Source organism: Callorhinus ursinus, unplaced genomic scaffold, assembly GCF_003265705.2.
Source record: "Callorhinus ursinus isolate GAN/ISIS: 27379988/994484 unplaced genomic scaffold, GSC_fseal_2.0 scaffold377, whole genome shotgun sequence".
Lineage (NCBI taxonomy): Eukaryota > Metazoa > Chordata > Mammalia > Carnivora > Otariidae > Callorhinus > Callorhinus ursinus.
Window position 1 is genome coordinate 9,711 of NW_027397432.1, and position 20,630 is coordinate 30,340.

General features: G+C 54.3%; 2 pseudogenes; both read left to right on the forward strand.

The window, feature by feature from the left end:
* The first annotated feature begins 1,745 nt into the window (after window positions 1-1,745).
* On the forward strand, window positions 1,746-2,608 carry LOC141372028 (histo-blood group ABO system transferase 2-like; annotated as a pseudogene).
* Window positions 2,609-13,998: 11,390 nt separating this feature from the next.
* Window positions 13,999-19,574, forward strand: LOC141372027 (acrosin-like; annotated as a pseudogene).
* The last annotated feature ends 1,056 nt before the right edge of the window (window positions 19,575-20,630 follow it).

The following is a 20,630-nucleotide window of genomic DNA, read 5'->3' on the forward strand; positions in this document are numbered from 1 at the left end:
ATCCTGTCCTTGTTCCTGATTTCAGAGTAGAGCTGTCCATCTTCAGATTTAAGCATGGTGTTTGCTAGAGATTTAATGGGAAAATTCCTCCTTATTCCTGCTTTCATGAGTATTTATATCAGTAACAGTCATTGGATTTTGGTTAGAACATTTTCTGCATCAATTAATATGACCACATGTTTTTATTTAAAAATTCATTGTGCTGTATTACATTGCTTGTTTCACTCTATTGAATAACCTTTGAGGTGTTTGTGCAGAGCCACTTGCTTAGGGTGCATAGTCTATTTATGAGCTCTTGGTTTTGCAATTCTTCTGATCTAGCTTCTTACATCTATATTAAGAAAGGTACAGGAATGCATTTTGCTGATTTTTTGAGGTTGGTAATAGTGGTTAGGGCTAGGGATAGGAGTTAGGGATTAGGGTTAGTGTTAGGGTCTCCCTGTCCTCTGTTGCACTGAACCCATTCTCCTCTGGTAACTAGAGTGATATTTTCAGGAACATAAACTTTGGGCCGCTCTGTGGTCTGCTCCCCTCCTGCCCATCCTCTCCAGCCTCACCTCTTTCACCACGGCCCCCCTTCTGTGGGCCACCAAGTGTGTGGTCGTCCTACATGTGCCCTGGGCCTGACTACAAGCCTTTGCTTTTGCTGTGCCCTCTGCCAGGATCCCTCTTCTATCCCCTTGCTTCATATCTGAGTTGTTCCCCCATTGGCTGCGTCTGGACTTGCCCTCTGGTGACCTGACCCATGTCGGCTGTTTGAGTGTGCTCGTCCCCTATTTAAATGTAGTACCCGCCTTCCCTGTGTGAGCGAATTACTAATCTGCCAGGTATGGGGCAGGCCCAGGGAATTAGCGTTAGTGTCTATGCAAAAATATCAGTCTGAGAGAGGCTCACTACCCTTGCCTATAATGGGGGAGCTGCTGTACACACAGGGTGGAGCAGGTAGTACCCTTAAAGGGGGACCAGCCATGGGACGTGGTTAGGTAAGACTTTAAACCCTTTGGGGCTTGGGAGATGTAGACCTGGACCTGGAAGATTACACCCTTGGATTCAAGCTTGGGGCCTAAGCAAGCCCCCTCTTCTTCCTGGTGTCGTCTTCTGCCTTCCCTGTCAATGGGCTGGACATTATTCCTGATGTCGCAGAGTTTGAGGGTGAACCCTCCTAGGAATACCAGTGGCTTACTGAACACCTTGTCAGCAGGATGCCAGGAGCCTTCCAGGGAGTACCCTACAGGAAGTGGAGACAGGTCTGTGGGGGCCAGCGGCAGCCCACTCAAAACAAAGTGGGACAGGTGGCCAGGCCTGCTGATTCTAGCCGCTCTGTAAGTCATAGAAATGAGGGTTGTGCCCAAAGGTGCTTCCTTCCTGGAAGGTGGGGATGGGATCTACAGGGGGGGGCGGACAGTGGAGGGCACTTGCAGGGTTTGCTCAGGAGCTCAGCACAGGGGTAGTGTTCCTGGCACCAGCATGCTGACTGTGGGGCTGCATGGGTTTCCAGCCTCCGAAGCTTCAGGCTCCCCTTTGGAAGACAGGCTGCTGATGGCCCCCATCTCTGGGAACAGATATTAGGGAGGTCCTGCTGGCTGATTCCCTCAGGAAGGTGAGGAGGTGGCTGTTGCTTAAAGCAGCTCAGGGCCTGCCACCTTGAAGAAGGTGCACACGTCCATGGCCCCCAACTCTGGTGTACTGCTGCCAGCCTCTGGCAGTGACCCTCTTCCTGCCCTGTCCACTGCCCCTGTGGATGCATGGTCTTCCTGGAGCTGTTCCTGCAGATGGCAGAGAAGCACTACATGGTGGGACACGGGGTCACCTACAAGGTTTTCACCAATCAGCCAGCTGCCGGGCCCCATGTACCCCTCCATGTAGGCCGGAGTGTGGTGGTCCTCATGGTGGACACAGGGTCCCTTACTACGTCTTCACTGACCAGCTCGTTGCTGTGCTGTGTGTGCCAATCTGGGAGGGCTGGAGGGTGGTGGTTGTTGATGTATGCGGCGTCCTGCTCTGGCAGGATGTGTCCATGCAGCATGTAGCGATCTTCAGCCTCCTCCGCGAGCAGGACATCCTCTGTGACGTGGATGACCTGGTGTACGTGGACGTGGATGCGGGAATGAAGTTCTGGGACCATGTAGGCATGGAGATCCTGCCCCTCTCTTTGGCACCCCATACCCCAGTTTCTACTGGGCAGCCCATGAGGACTTTATCTACGATCGCTGGCCACAGTCCCAGACCCAAATCCCCAGGTACCAGGGCAACTTTTACTACGTGGGGGCCTTTTTTGGGGGAATTGGTGGTGGAGTTTCCCCGACTGACCTCGGCTTGTCACTAGGTGATGGGGGTCAACTGGGACAATGGGATTGAGGCTGTGTGGCCCGATAAGAGCCACCTGAACAGGTACCTGCTGGGCCAGAGGGCCACCAAGGTGCTGTCCCCAGAGGACCTGTGGACCCACGGCTGCTGGGCTGGCCCCCCCATCATTCCCCACATCATGAAGAAGCTGAGATCCATGGCTGTGCCCAAGAATCAACAGGGCACCCAGAACTCATGAGGGGCTGTGCCCAGAGGAGCTGTGGGACCTGGGTTATTGGGCTGTCCCCTGAAGGACCTGTGAGACCAGCAGCTGATGGGCTGGGCCTGTCATGAAGAAGCTGAGATATGTGGCTGTGCCCAAGAATGACCAGGACATCTGGAAGTCACGAGGGGCTGCCCCCGTCTCCATTAGGGGGTGCTGCCTTGAGCGGAGCAGTCAGAGCAGATTCCTACTTCTGTCCATTTGAGGGAAACTGTGGAGGCAAGCACTGCTTGCACGGGCATGCCAGGGCCCCAACCCGCCCTGTGCCAGGGAGGCCTGCCTGGGAGCACAAGTTCCTCTCTTTGTGGTCACTACATTTTGATATCTTCCGGGTCCTTTGCAGCTGTGAACGGCTCCAGTTTTATGTCGGATATTTTTCTGTTTCAATGCTGAGCAACCATTTTAAAAAGAAGAATTGAGGGAAAAGATTTTATCCATGGTTCTAAACAGACATCGCATGTTGGGCCTGGGAGCAGCCCTGTAGCAGCCATGGAACCAGAACGGGTGCTGAACGGGACTTCCCTCCCAGTCCTTACACCTCACAGTGGCCATGGGGCTTCAGGGTCAGGGGTGCGCTGAGCCACCTCCCAGACACCGAGGGCCCTCCCCACCAGTGACCTTGGCCATGGCCACTAGCTTGGCCTCCAGGAGCGTGGAGTCCTCTGGGCTATATAAGGTTCCTGCCTTGGTTTTAAATGGTTATTTCTGTGCTGGTGTTTGTGAAATGTGGGCACTCTCTCTGTCTGCATGCGCGTCCCCCTGGGATTCCTCAGTGCTCACCAGTGGGTTTGCACTTGTGCACTTTCTCTGGACCAGCTGCCTGCACTGTATCTTAGCAAGGACCAACTGAGCTCAGTCACCCAACAAGGGGCAGAGCATGAGAGCGAGAACTAAGATACAGGCTCCCTTCTCCTGGGCCCTCCAGGTACTCGCGATGGCCCCGACTTCCTGACTCACCTCTTTGGTATTTTGGTATAATGGACATACAGCTTATACCATGAAGCGCGTTTCAGCGGCAATAAGTATATTCCCTGTATTGTACAGGCTACCTCCGTCCATAGCCACAATGTTTTCATCATCCCAAACTAAACCTCTAACCACATGACCCTAATTGCCCATTCCCCTTACCCTGCCCCGCCACCCAGCAGCTCCTTCCACCTCTGTGAATGGGAGTGCTCTCCAACCCTTACAAGTGGGGTCCTCCGGTGTCGGTCCTTTACGGACTGGCTTATTTCACATGGCATAATGGCCTCACGTTCTGTACCTGTGAGCCTGAACCTGAGCCACTTTCCCCCCAAAAGTGTAGCTCAGCCCTCTCCTTGCTGAGCCGAACCTCCTCAGTCCCCTCTGCTCCCCTCACCTTACTCCTCAACCTGAAGTTGATCCCAGCCAGTCTGCAGCTTTGAAGACCTGTTCAATCCGGATCTCAGGCCCATTGCCCGGGGGCCTCGGGCCTCACCTATACACAAACTGTCAACGTCAGGTGCCTGTCCCCCTGACCCAGCTGATCACCTGAACCTCCCACAGGTGTCCCCGACTCAGCAGAGTGAAACACCAAGTCCAGACCCTTGGAGTCCTCTAGGACTTCTTGCTTGCTACCAACTCTCCCAGCAGTGAAGTGGCCACTGGAGGACATTCAATGTCCAAAACATTTAAAGGCATACGTGAGTCTCTACTGTCTAAGGCAATGGATAACATTTGGGGCAAATAGAAACCAAGCAGAATCATGGGAAGAAAGGCTGAGAAATGAGGAATTTTAGGGAAGAAGGGTCTGGAAGCTCTGACTGCCTCTACCTGACATTCAGGTGCTCCTCAGTTACTCCTGTGCCTCTGGTATCTTCCTGGAATCCTGACATGACTGTTTTCAGACAGCTCGTTCAGCAGTACTCTCAGTTTCAGGGAGGCAGATTTGCTGGAATCCGCAGTGTGTCCTGCTGCCCCACCGGGATCGCTTTTTGAAGGTGCATCGTCCGAGCAATCTGAGGAGCCAAGAATGAGGGTCTGTGACCTGGAGGGATTCTGAGCAGAACTGATGGGATGGCAGGGCTGCAAGGCCCAGAGGCAGGTTTCCAGAAAGCCGACTGGGATCCCCGGCATCCTACCGTATTTGAATCAAAGCCCTGAGATCTTTAAATGCCAGCAATGTTACAGCATGGGACAGAAAAGCAAATGTCCCTGTGCACCCAATCCCACCTAAACTATTGGCCATTTCTTGTCATTTGAGCTGAGGTCAAAGGATTTGGAGTTGGGGCTTGAGGAGGGTCCCGGGCCAGACTTTGTATTTGGGGGACAAAAGCCTTCCAGACAAGCTTGTGCTGAGCCTTAGGAGGGGGTCTGTGTGGAGAATCCAGTTGCAGGCACCGCTGTCCACAGTGGCCCCCTCAGCCTGCCCCAGTGCACCTGCTGCTGGGGGAGAGCCTTCCCCCTCCTCTCTGCCTGAGGGCTCTCTCCTGCACCAGGTTCCTCCTATCCTGCCAGCCATTGCCATCCTGCATGCTGGATGGGTGGCTACCCCGAGTTCCTCTAGCTGCTGGGGGAGCACCTGCCCCCTCCTCTCTGCCTGAGGGTTCTCTCTTTTATCAGGTGCACCTCCTCTCCTGTCAGTCACTGTCAGCCTGCAGCCTCTGAGGGTGGCTACCCTCACAACCTCCAGCCCTGGGGACAGAGCTGGTGTGGGTGAGATGTGGTCTCCCAGCAGGCCTGAGCGCCAGGTCCCCACAGTGCTCCCTCTCCTCCTGCAGGGTCACTGTGCACATCCTCCCTCAGTCTCACTGGGCCCAAGTCTTCCTCTGATCCCGGACCATCCTTGACACAGGCTCCACAACCTGGGACTGGGAGTAGGTCGTCTGCACCTTCTGGACTCTCGTTCCGTGCCCGTGACATGGGCAGAGTCCGGCCTCACAGACTGCTCAGAGGAGACCCAGCGCAGGAAGAGGCAGGCCACTGCAAGGGAGATGGCTAGTGACCCCAGAAGGAGCACATAGCACTTGCAAAAGCACCAGGCTCACAGGACCCAGCGTGGGATGTGGGTTTCAGGCCAGGGAGCACAGGGAGTACTTGAGGGGGTGGCCCTGGCGGAGAGGTCATGGAAGGGTCCCAGAAGAGGCAGGAGTCAAGGAAGATGACATGACAGAGCTTCCCAAGGAGGTTGATGGAAGGATCATAGAATCACAGAGACCCTTGGGAAAACTCAGATGCCCTGGAGATGTCGGCTGAAACGCTGTCATTTGTTCCGAAATGTTGGTCCACAACACCCCAGTCGACACTGGATGATTTACTCTTTGTTAGTTATAGGAATCAGTTGGTACGTGCCAGTAGAAGACACATTGCATGAAGTCTAGGATATACTTACTTTTCATTAATTTTCAGGACTAGATTTTTCTAGAGGAAGTGCTAAGCATGGGTCTTCCATTCTTTTCGTTGTGCAACTGGCCTCTGTTTTCAGGAGCCGATTCCCGGTGCTCATCACCACTGCTAGCCGTGAGGACTGTCCCCGTCACCTCCCAGAGTGGACGTGACCATGTGGGTAGGGGGTGCTCACTGATGAAGCCCCAGTGCTCAGTACACAGAAGGGACCCCAGATCCTCTGTTGAATGAGGGAGGAAGGAGGGAACGTAGGAGGGAAGGAGGGAGGGGGACGGAGGTTTGGTGGTGTGGAATGAATGAGGGAGAGAATGAATGAGGGAGGGAGTAAATCCACAGAAGCTGGGTCAATAAATTAGGAGTCCTTATTTGGGGTGAGGTCCGAGGGCATCACAGCCCGCCCGGGCCCTGGATGGTGGCTCAGGGGATGTCTATCTGTCCTCCCAGTGCTGACCTTCTTTCTCCTTGGACCTGCTGTCATCCAGGATTCTCTCCCCCTCCTACTCAAACAATTCTCAATGTTCCCAGGAGCAGGGTGGCAGGAGGGATGGGTCTTAGGAGGGGCTTCCCAGACCCTGTGCCCCGGATGACACGGGGACATTAGCTGCAGAGCATTCTATCATGAGAACTGGGACCGTGCATCCCTTCCATCTCCTTGGGCATTAGTGTTGTTCCATTCCCTGCTCTCTCCACCACCGCTGTGATGAAAACTCCTGACAATACATGTGTGAAAAACCGAGCCAGAGTTTCCAAGGCTGAGTCTGAGGCTGAGGATGGGTGCACCTGTGGCCTGGGATGGGTGCTGCTCACTGTTCTCCCAGACAGGGGTGCCTGTCACCGTTCTCTCCAGGGGACCTCTACTTCCTCACGTTCTCCCCAGGGCTGCTGATCCCCAGACCAGACACCTGCCAGGCTGAGGGTGAACAGCGCTGCCTCCAAAGTGTTGCCTTTGCCGAATTCCTTCCCCAGGAGTTCCCGCATCTCTGACACATATTCCCTGTGTGCCTATCCTTCTGCCTTGGACTTGCATGTGTTTGGTCTCCGTCCCTGTGGAACCCAGTGACTGGGAGCGTGGTTTGGACCAGAGTCAGGTGAAACCGTTCTCTGGTCTTGGGTTGTGAGCAATGTTTTTGCCCTTTGTGTTGTGTCTTCCAGCTTTCTGCTATTCCCTGCTGTCTGGGTGGGTCTCAGGAGGAACCAGCCCTGTCCTGTCTGCGGTCAAGCTGTAGTGTCCCAGCAGGACCAGGGTTCTCGGCCAGAGATTGTGCCCATAATTCCTAAACTGGCCTCTTTGATTGAATCTGATATGTAATCCATCAGGGATTTCAATATCAAATAAGGGAAATTTTATGACCAATAAACACAGAAGAAAAGGAGTCCCCTTGAAAATAGGAGGGCAGACACAAAGGCCCATATTGTGTGATTCCAATTACAGAAACATCAGGAATAGGTAAAGGAACAGAGAGAGAAAGCAGCTTAGGGGTTGCCGGGGTCTGGGCTGGGGGAGAAAAGGACAGGGAAGGCTTCTGGTTCATGGACTCCTTTGGGGAATGAGATATTCTGTGGCAATGTTCTGGGGTGTGGTGGCACAGCGTTGGGCATGTATTTAATGCTCATGACGTGTTCAAGTGAAAACAAGTAATTTTATTTAAAACAAATAATAAACAATATATAGGACATGGAAGGATAAAATAACAGTTAATATGTATCAGAGCGAAAGAACACAGGGGGAGGAGATTAAACAATCAGCGGGGTCTCGAGTTTCGGTGATGGAACTAAGGGTAATTGTACAAGGAGCTCTCCCTGCAGGGCTCTGGGGTCTGGATGTGGCCGTGGGAGACCTGCAGGAGCAGGAGTAGGGGCAGGGCTCAGTATAGGGGCAGGGATAGGGGCAGGGACAGAGGTAAGAACAGGGGCAAGGATAGGGGCAAGGGGACAGGGTCTGCAGTAGTGGCAGGTGTAGGATTCAGGGCAGGAGCAGGGACAGATTCTGGGTCAAAGTAGGGAACAGGACCCCTGGCAGGGGCCGGGGAAAGGGCAGGGGCTCTGGCAGGGGTATGGACAGGGGCAGGAGCAAGGGTAGGAGCTGGGTCAGTGACAGGGGCTCTGGCATGGGCAGGAGCATGTACAGGGCCAGGGGCAGGAACAAGAGCAAGGGCAGGGGCAGGGGCAGAGGCAGGGGTAAGGGAAGGGACAGGAGCCGGGTCAGGATTTGGGTCCGAGGCAGGGGCAGCGGCTGGGGTGGGGAAGGGGGAGTGGCAGGAACTGTAGCAGGGGCAGGGGCAGGGGCTGGCGCAGGAGCAGGTGCCAGTTCTTCCTGTACAGCGACAGTCTCTCTGTGGGCAGTTGCTGGGTCACCTACCGGCTACCTGTCTCCTCCTGAAGTCACTGCAGGCACCAGCCCTCCCTCCAAATCCGGCTCTAGCTCCTCAGGTGGTGGAGCATCTGTGAGAGGAAAAAAGCTCACCCACATGCCTGCTCTCTGTGAGCCTTTGCAGAGACAGAGTCCAGCCCAGGGACTCCCAGAGAAGCCACAGCCGGGAAGGAACCCTCATGGGGACGTCTCCCCGACTGCTGTCCACTGCTGTGTGCTCTGTGCCCTGTCGTTGCTCTGGCCCCACACCAGCCTCAGGGTGCTCCTCCCTGTGGGGCCAGCACCGACCTGTCCCCACCCACCACAAATACTCAGCCCACCCTTCTCAACGTCGGCCTCGGCCTCCGTGTTCTCTGGCTCCTGGACCATGTCCTGTGGACAACCACCTGGGACAGTGGTCTGCGTGGTGTGAGAGGTCTTGACCTGCAATCCCCAGCACCTGCTTCTGGGGACCCCTGTGGGGTCATCCCCTCTGTTGAGGAGATGGAGGGCGTGTCCACCAGCCTCCTCTCCATGTCCTCCGTGGCCTTCTGCAAAGACAGGTACCGGTAGCCGACCCCGAGGCATCACAGCCCTGCCCGGCCATCCGTACTGTCCTCCTGCCCAGTCCCCCTGCTGCTCCCAGATCAGACACAGACCTGTGTGTCCACAGCCCTGCGTCTGGGATGCAGTCACCAATACCTGCATGGCTACCGGGATAAACCTCGGGCAGAAGGGGCAGCGCCCGCTCACCCCATCCCACACAGCCAGGCTTGACCTTGAACATGACCTGCCCACTGGGTATCTGACCCCTCATCAGCCTGCTCCTGCTCGGGGTGGCCCCACACTGCATGACCCCTCTTTACACACACATACACACAGACACACACCCCCATCCACACACGTGAACCCACACACACTCACACACAGACACACGCACACACACACACAGACACACACACACACACACACACACACAGGGAGAGCCCCTGGGGCTACACAGGTCATCAGAGTGAGTGGGGCCGGGTGGCTGGCTCTGGGCCTCCTGGTGTCACCTTTCTGTCCTTCAGGCCAAATGGCCCGAAGCGTTGGAGAGCCCTGACCTAAAATCACCAGCTGGGGACAGCATCTGCAGGGCTCTCTTTCTTCTGCCTGCAGGCTCCGGACCTCGGAAAGCAACATGTGAATATCTTGGTTTGAAGATCTCCAACGAAATGAGCTGGGCAGGGGACTGTCTGTGGAATGTGGGTGCCTGGCTACCAGGGTTCCAAATTCTGTTGGGCTCTGTTGTCAGGGAATTGAGGTCCCCACTGCCTGGGGTCCCCTTACCCAACTTCCTCCTTACACAAGAGCCCCCCGAGGGCCCCCTCCCCCGGCTTCTCAATGCTCATCCTCCCCCCATGCCCGATCCACACAGTGACACACACCCAGCCCACCCACAGCCCCCGGGAGGCCTGGGTGCAGCTGGTGTCTCTGCTGTGATGGCACAGAGATGGGTTCAGACCTGGTTCCTGTGCGTGCCCAGAGCTGTGAACCTGGACAGAACCTGTGCTTCTCTGGGCCTCCCCAGGCTCCGCATGTGCACATCGGGGTATTCTGGCTTCTACTTCTAGTTACACCATTGGAGGTAGGACCTCTACACATGTTCCATACCTGCCTTCACAGGAGTCTGGTTCATACATGGCAAAGCAAGAATGAGCGCGGAGCTGGGCTTGGCATGGAACACAGCTCAGAAGGGTTTGGCTCTGCTCTGGGGTCCAGGCAAGGCCACCGCCCTCCTGCTTGTGTCCCAGCCCCCGTGGGAAGGTAGTAATGAACTGATTCTGATCTTGTCCTCTCACAACACAGATTTCCAGATGTTCCCATTAGCGGTTAGGCTCACGTCCCAGGGCGTCGTCTGTGCCCGTGTGCTGGGCAATCCCCACAGTGGCCCCTGTCACACCTGAATCTTGGTCACACATCCCTGTGGAATCCCCTCCCCTCCACAATGGATGGCCTGTGTGACGGCGCTCTCAGGAATGGAATGGCACAAAATTCCGGGATGTCATTTCCAAGCTGGTGGAGGAAAGTCTATGACTTCTCCTGGTTCCCTCTGTCCTGTGTTCATTCTCTGTCTCCTTCTCTGTCTCTGTGTCTGTGTCTCTCCCAGGAGCAGGATCTGTGGGTTCCATAGGCGATGTGAGAACCCTCAGAAGCCTCCCTTGTCCCCGTTTCCCTCTTCGATCCTGGTGCTCCATTCCTTCCTAAGGCCTCCACACCCTGACCAGAGCAGTGATTTTGGATCCTCTTCCAAATGGGGACCCTGAGGCTGCAACAAGGAGGGCCCTGACCTTGGTCTTCAGACTGGTGGCCCAGTGCTCTGCCACGTTCTGCGTACCCAGGTCCTCAGGCCCCCAAGCCCCCAAGCCCCTAGTGTGTCCTCTGCTGAGAAGGACCTTAAGGGTTTGAAAGAATTTCCCCAGCACTGGGAGCACAGTGAGTCAGGGATGGAGATCGAAGGCCAACACGCTCTTTCTACAAGCCTGTGGGACCCTTGGGACACTGCATCTCTGCAGCCCAACTGAGAGAAGAGTAAGCTGAGGCCTTTTGTGCTGTAGCCCCGCTGGACCTGGGGGTAGGTGTCTCTTCCTACTCCCAAGTGCCCAGGGTGGTGTTGGACACCAGAAACCAGACCCTGTCTTCTCCCAGTTCCCTGGCAAACCCCATGTCTCCCCTCCCCATGATCTGGATCTGGGTCCTTGCCAGGAGTCCTGATGCCTGCCCCATGGCCCAGCTGTCTCCAAACTCTTTCTTCTTTCCCCCTTTTCCTCAACCTCTCTCCCTGAGTGTCCTCCCCTTCTGACCCCCAGCTGGGCAGTCAGAGTGGTGTGTGTGTATGGGTGGGTGTGCAGGTGTGCATGTCTCTACATGCCTGGGGATGCCAAGGTCATGTCCTCACATTGGACGGGGTGGGTAGCTATTCCCGAGGATCTGAGGGGCTCTCACCCCCAAAGTGAACCTCATGGGAGGGTTGGGGCTTGCTTGGACTGGAGAGCAGCCCTGCTCCTTGGGCTCTGCACCCCTCATTTCTCATGGGCCAGTCCCTGCCTCTCTTGACCCCGGTTCCCAACTGTCCCTGAGGGTTGGACATGGAAACGGTTGAACGTGGCTGCTTCTCTAGGGGTAGGTGGGGGACAGGTGTCCTAGGAGCACAAGCCTCACTACTGAGAGGGCCAGCCAGTTGTGTCATGTCCAGTTGTGCAAAGGGTACACAGAGCACCTGTACAGTGACCCAGCTCAGCGGTGGTTGTACATGAGACCCATGGCTCTGCACCTGACGGGTCCCCCATGTTCCCTCACCACTGCCAACTGCTCTGTGTCCCCAAAGGCCACTGGGCCCCACAACCATGGCCACCCTGTGCTGCAGGCATTAGCGTGTAAGGCCAGGTGGGTAGGATATCTGGGGACGCACAGGTCATTCAATATACCAACCCAGCTGGAATGCATTCCAGTCTGCTGGAATGCAAACTCCCTCTCAGGGTCCAGCTAAGTGCAGGGCTGGGCCAGAGGACCTGGAGGCATCAGTGGAGGCCGACTCAGGACAGGGAGAAGATCAGTACGCCCCTTCCCCTTCTCCTCTCCTCCTTTTTCCTTGTCTTCCTGGCAGGACCTGGGACGGATGTCCAGCCCATCCCTGGCTGCAGCCCTGCCTGGAGTCAGAGGGGCGGGAAGGAGGCTAGGTTGGAGGGGCCCACTAGCAGGATTCCCATGTGCAGGGGGCCATTAATATAATGAGGAAACCTATGGGCATTCAGGGATTTCAGCCCTTTATCGACATGAGAAGTGGCCCCAGGACTCAGCCCCTGCCCCATCCTTCACCCTCTACAAGGCCCTGCATCCTCCCCAGTGCAGTCCTTGTCCAAAGTCAGTCCTCCCTCTGGCCCCAGGAAATCCAGCTGCTCCATGGACTGAGAAATCTTTACAAAGTGGAGCTGAGCCAGCCCAATGGGGCCTGGTTCCCACAGTGAGGAGGAGAGATGAGGCCAGGCAGGAGTGGGTAGAGGGCAGAGTGGACTCTCGCTAGGTTCCATGGCTGCCTGGTCAGCACAGACTCTGCTGTGTGCTGGCCCCTAGGGCACCCAGACTCCTGCTCCCGAGCAGGCTCCGTAAGGAAGGCTAGAGTGTGATTCCTGCTAGCTCACATGGTGTCACTCTGTCCTGTATCTACAGCCTGTCCCACCAGCTAGACTCCCCTCCTAGTCGGCCAGCTCACCTTCTGGGTCAAGAACAGGGCATCATGAAGCTCAGGGGCAAGTGCATAGCTGGGCAGGAAGGGGAGGGCTCGCTCTGGGCTCAGGGAGACTCTGGCTGGGCTAGCAGGGGCCCTGGACGGCTGGCCTTACAAATTCTCTGCTGACCATCCCTGGGTTAGGGTGAGGGTTAGGTTGAGGGTGAGAGGAGGGTGAGGGTGAGGGTGAGGGGAGGGTGAGGGTGAGGGTGAGGGTGAGGGTTAGGGTTAGGTTTAGGGTTAGGGTGAGGTTTAGGGTTAGGGTTACGGTTAGGGTTTATTGTTAGGGTTTAGGGTTAGGGTTAGGGATAGGGTTAAGGTTAGGGTCAGGTTTAGTAGATGATGGCTCCTGATACTCCAGTAAAGATATAGAAGACCTACTGGATATTCAGTTGAAGGGTTTGTGACCTCCTGAAAGTTATGTGAGCTGAGAAATTGTGACATTCAGTTAGAATGTTAGTAGGAGAATAATGCTCATTTGACAATCTGAAAACTCATAACACTCAGGAAGAAGCTATGAGGTGTCCTGACACGCAGGCAGCCCTGGGACAACCTCTTGATGCTCAGATTGTCTGGTGGAGAACTTACACTCTGGGAGAGGAGGGAAAACTCCCCTTCATGCAAGTGGAGGTGTGACCTCCTCACACTCCGACAGGAAGGTGAAACTTCTTAACATGCAGGTATGTGAGGTGAGCATTTGTCATCCTCCCGTTGGTGAGATGCCGTATCCTGAGAATCAGAAAAATGAAACCTCAGAATATTCAGGTGATTGTGGTGAGAATTCCTGACCCTCAGGTATTGGAGACACATCTTCCTGCATGTAGGTCCCAGAGAGTTGACCTAGAGACACTCTGGTAGGAAACACCAGACCCTGTGATACTCAGCAGGGAATAGAATGGTGGTGTTTGCAGTCCTAAATTAGAGAAATTCAAAGTGGCTTTTTGAAAAGTGTGCTGATAGTATGTACTTGGAAGAGCGAAAGACAATTTGCCCTAGACAGTGTTAAGGATCGATTAATCTGGTGAGCCCGACACCCTGTGACCATTGACATGCTGCATCATCTTGACAGAGAGGGACAGAACTGCCCCTGAACCCATGATTTGGAACAGGAACTGTGGTTGCAGCTTGCATGAGGGGCAGACCCTGACACTGCACAAAACTGGATCCTAATATGATACGGAACCTTTGAAGGGTAACTGGGAATGAAGATCCTGGCCTTGGGACATAGGGAGGGGGTTGCACATGAGCCCCCATCACCCGAGGGATGCAGAGGAGCCTGAACAGAAATCTGGGATCTTGTTTCAGCATGAACCGTCTAAGCTAATGGGCTCCTGCCTGGCCTGACTATTGGAATGGGGAGAGGGGGGATGTATCCACGCTGATTGGTCAGGAGGCGACAGAGCTTTGTGAGGTCACTGGGCTTCCAGGCCAGACTGGGCCTGGAGTATGATAGAGACGCTGCCAACTGCCATTCTGCTGGACTTGGCAGTTTCTGTGGTTGCCAAATATAACGCCACTTCTGAATAAGTGTCAGGGACACCTCCGGGGGGTGGAAAGAGTGTCTTCTGAATATCAAGCCCCACCCAGACTCCCTCTGTCCAGGGATAGGGAGGAGACCAAGCTTGGGCCTTAGTAGTCCCCTGGGTCTCACGGGTGTGACCCACATCCCCAACTCAGACCATCCTTGCTCCCGGGTTCATCAGCTGAGACACCCCAAGGCTGACCCCTGGGCTCCTATGTCTCCTGTAGCACAGAAGCTGGGGCCCTTCCCTCACCTCGAGACTGACCTCACTGCCTCTTGCACATCAAGTCTCAATTTTAGAAAACCCTTTCTTCTCACAGATACTGAGGTGCCCCACCTGTGGCTGACCCCAGAGACCCTAGGGTATTCTCATGGCATTCTTCTTGTGTCCCACCCCCACCTTAGGCTCTGACAGGCCCCAAGGTACCCCCAAAGTCTTGTGGCATCTCCCCAGTTCCCAGAAATTCCAACCCTGGACCCACATTGCTCCCCACACCTGGGATCACTGGACGTGCCTTGGGTACTCTCCCTCCTCCTGCCACCATCCAACCCCAAACTGCAGCTCCAAGACCCTTGGGGCTGTTTTCTGAGTCTCCCGCCCAAAATTGGCTCTAAAGACCTCAAGCGATTACACCTCTCCCTCTCCTCCTCTAGCCTCCCCCTCTAACTCGGGATCTCTCATATTTCTAGGGCTCTTATCATTGGTCCTGCTTCCTATGGCACCTTTTTCCTCACCTTGGGGCTATACCCACAAGACCCCAGAACTCATACTCCTCCAAACCAATTCCTGAAACCTGCAGCTTTCTGCTTCCCTACCGTCCTGACAGCTCCTCTCCTCAGCAGCTCCACCGCGGCCCATCCACACTCCCGGTTGCCCCACTTTGCCAGGCCCCCTAGGCCTGATTCCCCCATCGTGCAGGTGCGAGGACAGGCTGTGCCTCTTATTGGTTTGAACTGTGCCCCTGGTCTCTCCCCAGTGCCCCCTGTGGGTGACGGTTCAGGAAGAACCCACCGGGAAGTGGCCGTATCGTCGGAGGGCAGGATGCAACAATAGGGGCTTGGCCCTGGATAGTCAGCCTCCAGGTATTCATGTCCCATAATAACCAAAGGTACCATGCGTGTGGAGGCACATTGCTGAACTCCCATTGGCTGCTTACTGCTGCCCACTGCTTCGTCTCCAAAAAGTACATGTGGGAGTGCATGGAGGGACGTCTTCAGAAAGACTCTTCCCAGAAAGGGACATTCTCCAGGGCTCTCTGTGTGCAGTCTCACTGGGGCACTGGGCCTTGTGGCAACCAGAACGTGTGGGTGGGCCCAGGCCCTTGCTGAGGGAGGGCTCTGAGGACATTGGTCACCAGAGGTTTCTATTGAGCCCATCCTTTCTGAGGATGACCTGGCTTGCCTCTGTGCCCACAGAAAATTATATGAGTGGAGACTAATTTTTGGAGCAAAGGAAATTATGCATGGGAACGCTAAGCCAGCGAAGCCGCCTCCACAGGAGAGATATGTCGAGAAAATCATCATTCATGAGAAATACATCCCCAGTTTAGAGCACAATGACATCGCTCTCATGAAGATCACCCCTCCTGTTCCCTGAGGGCAATTCATCAGAATGGGCTGCCTGCCCCAATTTAGCGCAGGCCCACCTGGTGTTCCCCAGGCCTATTGGGTGGCTGGCTGGGGATTCTTGAAAGAGAAAGGCGAGTATGGGAGGGGCTCTCACAAGGGTAGGGGCACTGCTGGTCATACCCTCAGTGGTCTCTGATGTGCAGGGGCCATGTGTGGTGCCTAGTGGTGATGTCCACCTGCATGCAGGACACTCTTCCCTTTTAGAGCGGGAGAAAGTGGCAGCCGAGACCCCTGTCCACAACCTCACCACTAATGGCTTGTGTTGTCGCTGGGTGGAAGGGTGCTTGCAGCCCCAGGAGAATCTGGGCATTTTTCGAACAGGGTATGGGCTGTGGCTATATCTGGGGCCTGGAACCCTAGTTGCTACCTTCTGGAAATGGGGGATTGTCCCCTGAAATGGCACCTGGAGAAGAGCTCGAGATGGGGTTTTGTGGTTGTGGGCCAACTCCTCTCTTCTCTGGACATCCATTTCCCCATCTGTGAGGGGAAGGGCCATGTCACGTGGTCTCTGAGCTCTGAGACCGTAGACCCTAGCCCTCTAGAACTCAGTGAACCTCTGCTCCCCACACTCGCTGGTCATAATGCGAGAATCCCCCCTCCCCATCCAAGTGACTTCGTTCTCTCTGGAGAGAGGGGACATGGTTCTTCGCAGGACAGCAGCAGGCAGCAAGGGTTTGACGAGGAGGTTAGGCCTTTCAGCTTTCCACAGGTGACCACATGGACTTTTTACCCAGTCACAATGGGGATGAGAAGAGAGACTGAAAGCTCTTCTGTCCCTTGATAATGGAAACTGAGGGCTCCTAATTCAAGGCACTTCCGTCAATTGGGGTACAAAACTTAGGCTTTTCTGGAGACAAAACCCTGGTAGTTTCTCTATGCTTCTTGTAACTCTTCTTCCTTCTCTCAAGACTGCCCCCTTTTCTGATTGGGTTGCTTCTCCTCCCGGGCACCCCTGTTTTCTCTGGCCTGTGCTGGACGTTCCCTCCCTGACCTGGGATATCAACCTCTGTCTGGCTATTGATGTCCATAGCTGTGCTGAGGCCTCTAGAGCATTCTTCTTCTCCCACCTCCCCAGCCTACACTGCTCAGCCCACCCACCCAAACATGTGCGCAGTGTCCCAGGGTTCTTGTAGTCCCTGGGGCGGCTGATCTCAGGGTTCCCATCTACATTCCCTGCCCTACCACCACCTTTGCTGTCCTATCTCTAAAGGATTATAGGCTCCCAGCTACAACGTGGACATCACCCAAGGGCTCTTTTGTTCTAGAATCCTCCTCAACTTAGTGGGCTTCGACCATCTTCTGGTGAATCCATCCCTCAATGTTAAGGCCAAATCTTAAAGAAATCCCCAGCCTCCAAATTTCTGTGACATTCTTGCAGACCTTCCTTTTTCTACCTCCTCCTTGAGCCCATAGGCTTCTGGGGTAGTCCTCCTTTTCTATTGAATTTCAAGTTCTTGTGGACTTTTTAGCATTTAAACCAAGGTGTTGGGATTGAGAAAACCCTGTTCTCTTCCAGGTCATCTGGCTCTTCCATAGATTTAAAAGGTCACGATAAGCGACCAGGCTTGTTGCGGTGGTCATTTCCATGTCACCCTGGCCTTGGGGACAGTGCAAGTACAAAACTAAACATTCTTGGGTGGTATGCAAAGTGGACCTGAAGGGCCTGGAAACGCAGTCCAGGCCACACAAACACACAGTCTGAATGCTGTGTGCCTAGCTCCATCCATTTTGCTCCACTTGGTTATGGCTTCCCACTTGGCCTCCACTGCCGTGTTCCAAGTGTGATCCGCCACCTCTCCACCGGGATGCAGGCGATTTCAGACCCACCCACTGGGCTGTGGCTGGACTGTGGGTGAGGCTTGGTGCGGGGATGCCACCTGATGAAGAGGGGATAGCTGTCCCTATAGACAGGTGTGATGTTGGCTGATGGAATCATAGACTGGGCTGGGCCTTTCTTAACCCAATGGTCATGATGGAGCCTCTAGGGCTGTACAGGACGTTCTGACCTGCCTTCCGGTTATTCCAATCACCCATGCCACTGACAGTTCTGTGTACGTGGAGGCCATCATGCAGCTCCTCCTTCTCTGTAACGTCAGAATGGATGGGAGGCATGCGGGGAGGGACTCATCTGCCTAAATCTAGCAGATCCTGTCCAGAACTGAGCTGAGGGGTTTAACGGGGGATAAAAATCAATGAGGGGGACTTAGAGCCATACTGTGGGGAAATGAAATGTGTGTCCTGAATTTAGGTGTAGAGAGGAAAACCTTGGTCCGAATCCAAGACACACCACATCCCTACCAGTTTGTTTGGGCCAGTGGTGCTCCAAGCTCTTGATTGGAGGCAAGGTGAGTCACAGCGCCTAACATAGGGGGACACTGTGGGGTGTAAATGAGGTGACACATCCTGGCTGTAGCTGTGAATAATCATCTGACATCAACACTCATTCCTGCAGCCACATCTGCTCATCCTCCATGCACTGCCCCTCCTCTTCACCTGCATATGCCTCCAACACCCCTCATCCTTCATAAGTGTCTGAGGAGAGGCCAGGGGCATTGACTTTCATGGATTTTAGTTTGAATTAGAGCATTTCAGGATGATGGGGTTCCGTGGAGGGAGGAGGCTGGGCTTTCCCAAAACATGTCTTCTGTGATCGATGAACACAGAGCCGCCTGGCTGTAGACTACAGGATCGCACCTACACTGCAGGAGGCCTGTGTGAACCTCATCGACCTCGACTTTGTAACTCCACACAGTGGTACAACGGGTGCATTTGTTTAACCAATGTGTCTGCAGGGTACCCTGAAGGCAAGATCGACACCTGCCAGGTAACTTCCCTTCGGGCGCCCCTTTCCCTGTCAACACCTCTTTTGTGACTCCCTGAAATCCACTCCCTCCAGGGCCCTGCTTCAGTGACCCTTTCCCTGGTCCCATCTTGTAGCAGTGAGGATGGGAGGTGATTCCTGGGGCCCATACAAAGAACCAGTCAGCACACAGAGAGCTTTAACCCACCGTGACACAGAGATCATACCACCCGAACACCACCCTGGAAAGGAATGCTTACCTCTCCTCACCAGAATACAAAACCTTCCAATCCACTTGTACACACATGCCCATGCATGCATAAAACCTAATACGTGGACACATGGGTCGCTGATCTCTCCTCACTGCAAGGAGACCCGTGCCTATCCATCCCCTTCTCACATCTACCTGAAGCTGTTGATACCAACTCAATGTTTACAACCACCACTTGTGTTCATGGTAGCAAGAAGCCATGTGACTGAACAAACTGTCCTTCTGGGCAGGGGAAAAGTGGCTCAGACAAAGAGGGACTTCTGTGTCCTTCTGGACAGTGGGACAGGGGCAGGCCTCTCATGTGCAGAGACAACGTGGCAAACACCTATGTGGCCGTGGGAGTCACAAGCTGCGGGGTATACTGTACCCGAACTAAGTAACCCGGAGTCTACACAGCCACCTGGCCCTATCTGAACTGGACTGCTTCCAAGATCGGTTCTAATGCCTTGCACATGGCTCAAATGCCCACCCCTCCCATCCGACTTCTCAAGAAATCCCGGCTAACAACCCTCTGTCCGCCCTTCTGTTCGCCCTCCTTGGTACTTCCAACACCCTCCTCGACCTCCACCCAGCCCCCTGCATCTCGACCTCGACCTCGACACAAACCCCTGGCGCCAACGCCAGCCCCACCCCCAACAACACCTGCTCCCCCACCTATCACTAAAGCTCCCCAAGTACTTAATGTTGCCAGCGACTACAGCAACTCACAGAGATCTTGAAGGGGAAGACCTTTTCTAAGGAAAAGGGGTATTAGGGAAATTAAGACCACAGATCTCCCAAAACAGACCGCTGCCTCCTGATGTGTCCCCACTCAAAACAGACACAGTGAGACCTTTACTCCCAAGGAAACAAAGATGAAATAAATAAATGTAAACATATATATATAGATATATAAAATATATCTATATCTATCTATCTATCTATCTATCTATCTATCTATCTATCTTTCTATCTATTTAATCTATGAAGGGATGATTTCTGGACTTCTTCCTACCTGCTCACCCCAACACAATCCACATCCTCCCCCAGCAAATCTGTCTTCCCTCTGTCACCCTCCAACAGGGTGGAATTGTTTGTGTGTCAGGGGTCATTGTGGTTTCCTAAACCTTGATTTTTGAAGCTGGAACAAGCCGATATGTAGTGACAAGCCAGGTAAGGTCTGGATCTCAAACTCAGAGTCTCTGCTTTTTGAATCGGTGCAGGGGGGCCCTGGATCACATCTGTGAGGTGAGCTGACTCAGAAGGAGGGGTGTGGGTCTGAGTCCATTGGAAGAATGACCCCAGTCTGAAGTTTTGTAGCGTGGCCATTTGATGCTCAGTCCACATGGCCAACCCCAGGGAGGAGTCTGCCCTCAATCAGAATTGCTTATGTCCATCTGGAATTCCTGAGAAAGAGATCTCGATGGCCTCAGATCAACTGCCTACTCTGGTCAGGGCCCAGATCAAGCCCAAATTCTGGATTAGGCACCTGCGAATTACAAATGGCAGGCTCCAGAATGAAACCGCTGGGCTCATGGCAAGGCAGTTGCTGCAACAAGCAACCGTCTCATACCTGTTCACCTGTTCACTGTGTGCACATGTTTCAAGTGCAAGATGGTCCTATGTTCTGGTTGCAAATACAGATGGCATACGGTACAGGAGCATGAGGGAGGAACTTTGGGTGAGGAAGACCAAGGACCCTGTCTTTTCCTGCTGGGGCTGCAACAGGGACTGATGAAGCAGGCGTGAGTATTTTCAGGATTCGTCAGTCTGTCTGGGTTCAAACAAACGCCCTGCTTTACCCCTCATCAGCTTTGTGGCCTTGGGAATATGGCCAGAGGGTTGGGTGATAATGAAATTAGGACAGATGTGAAGCT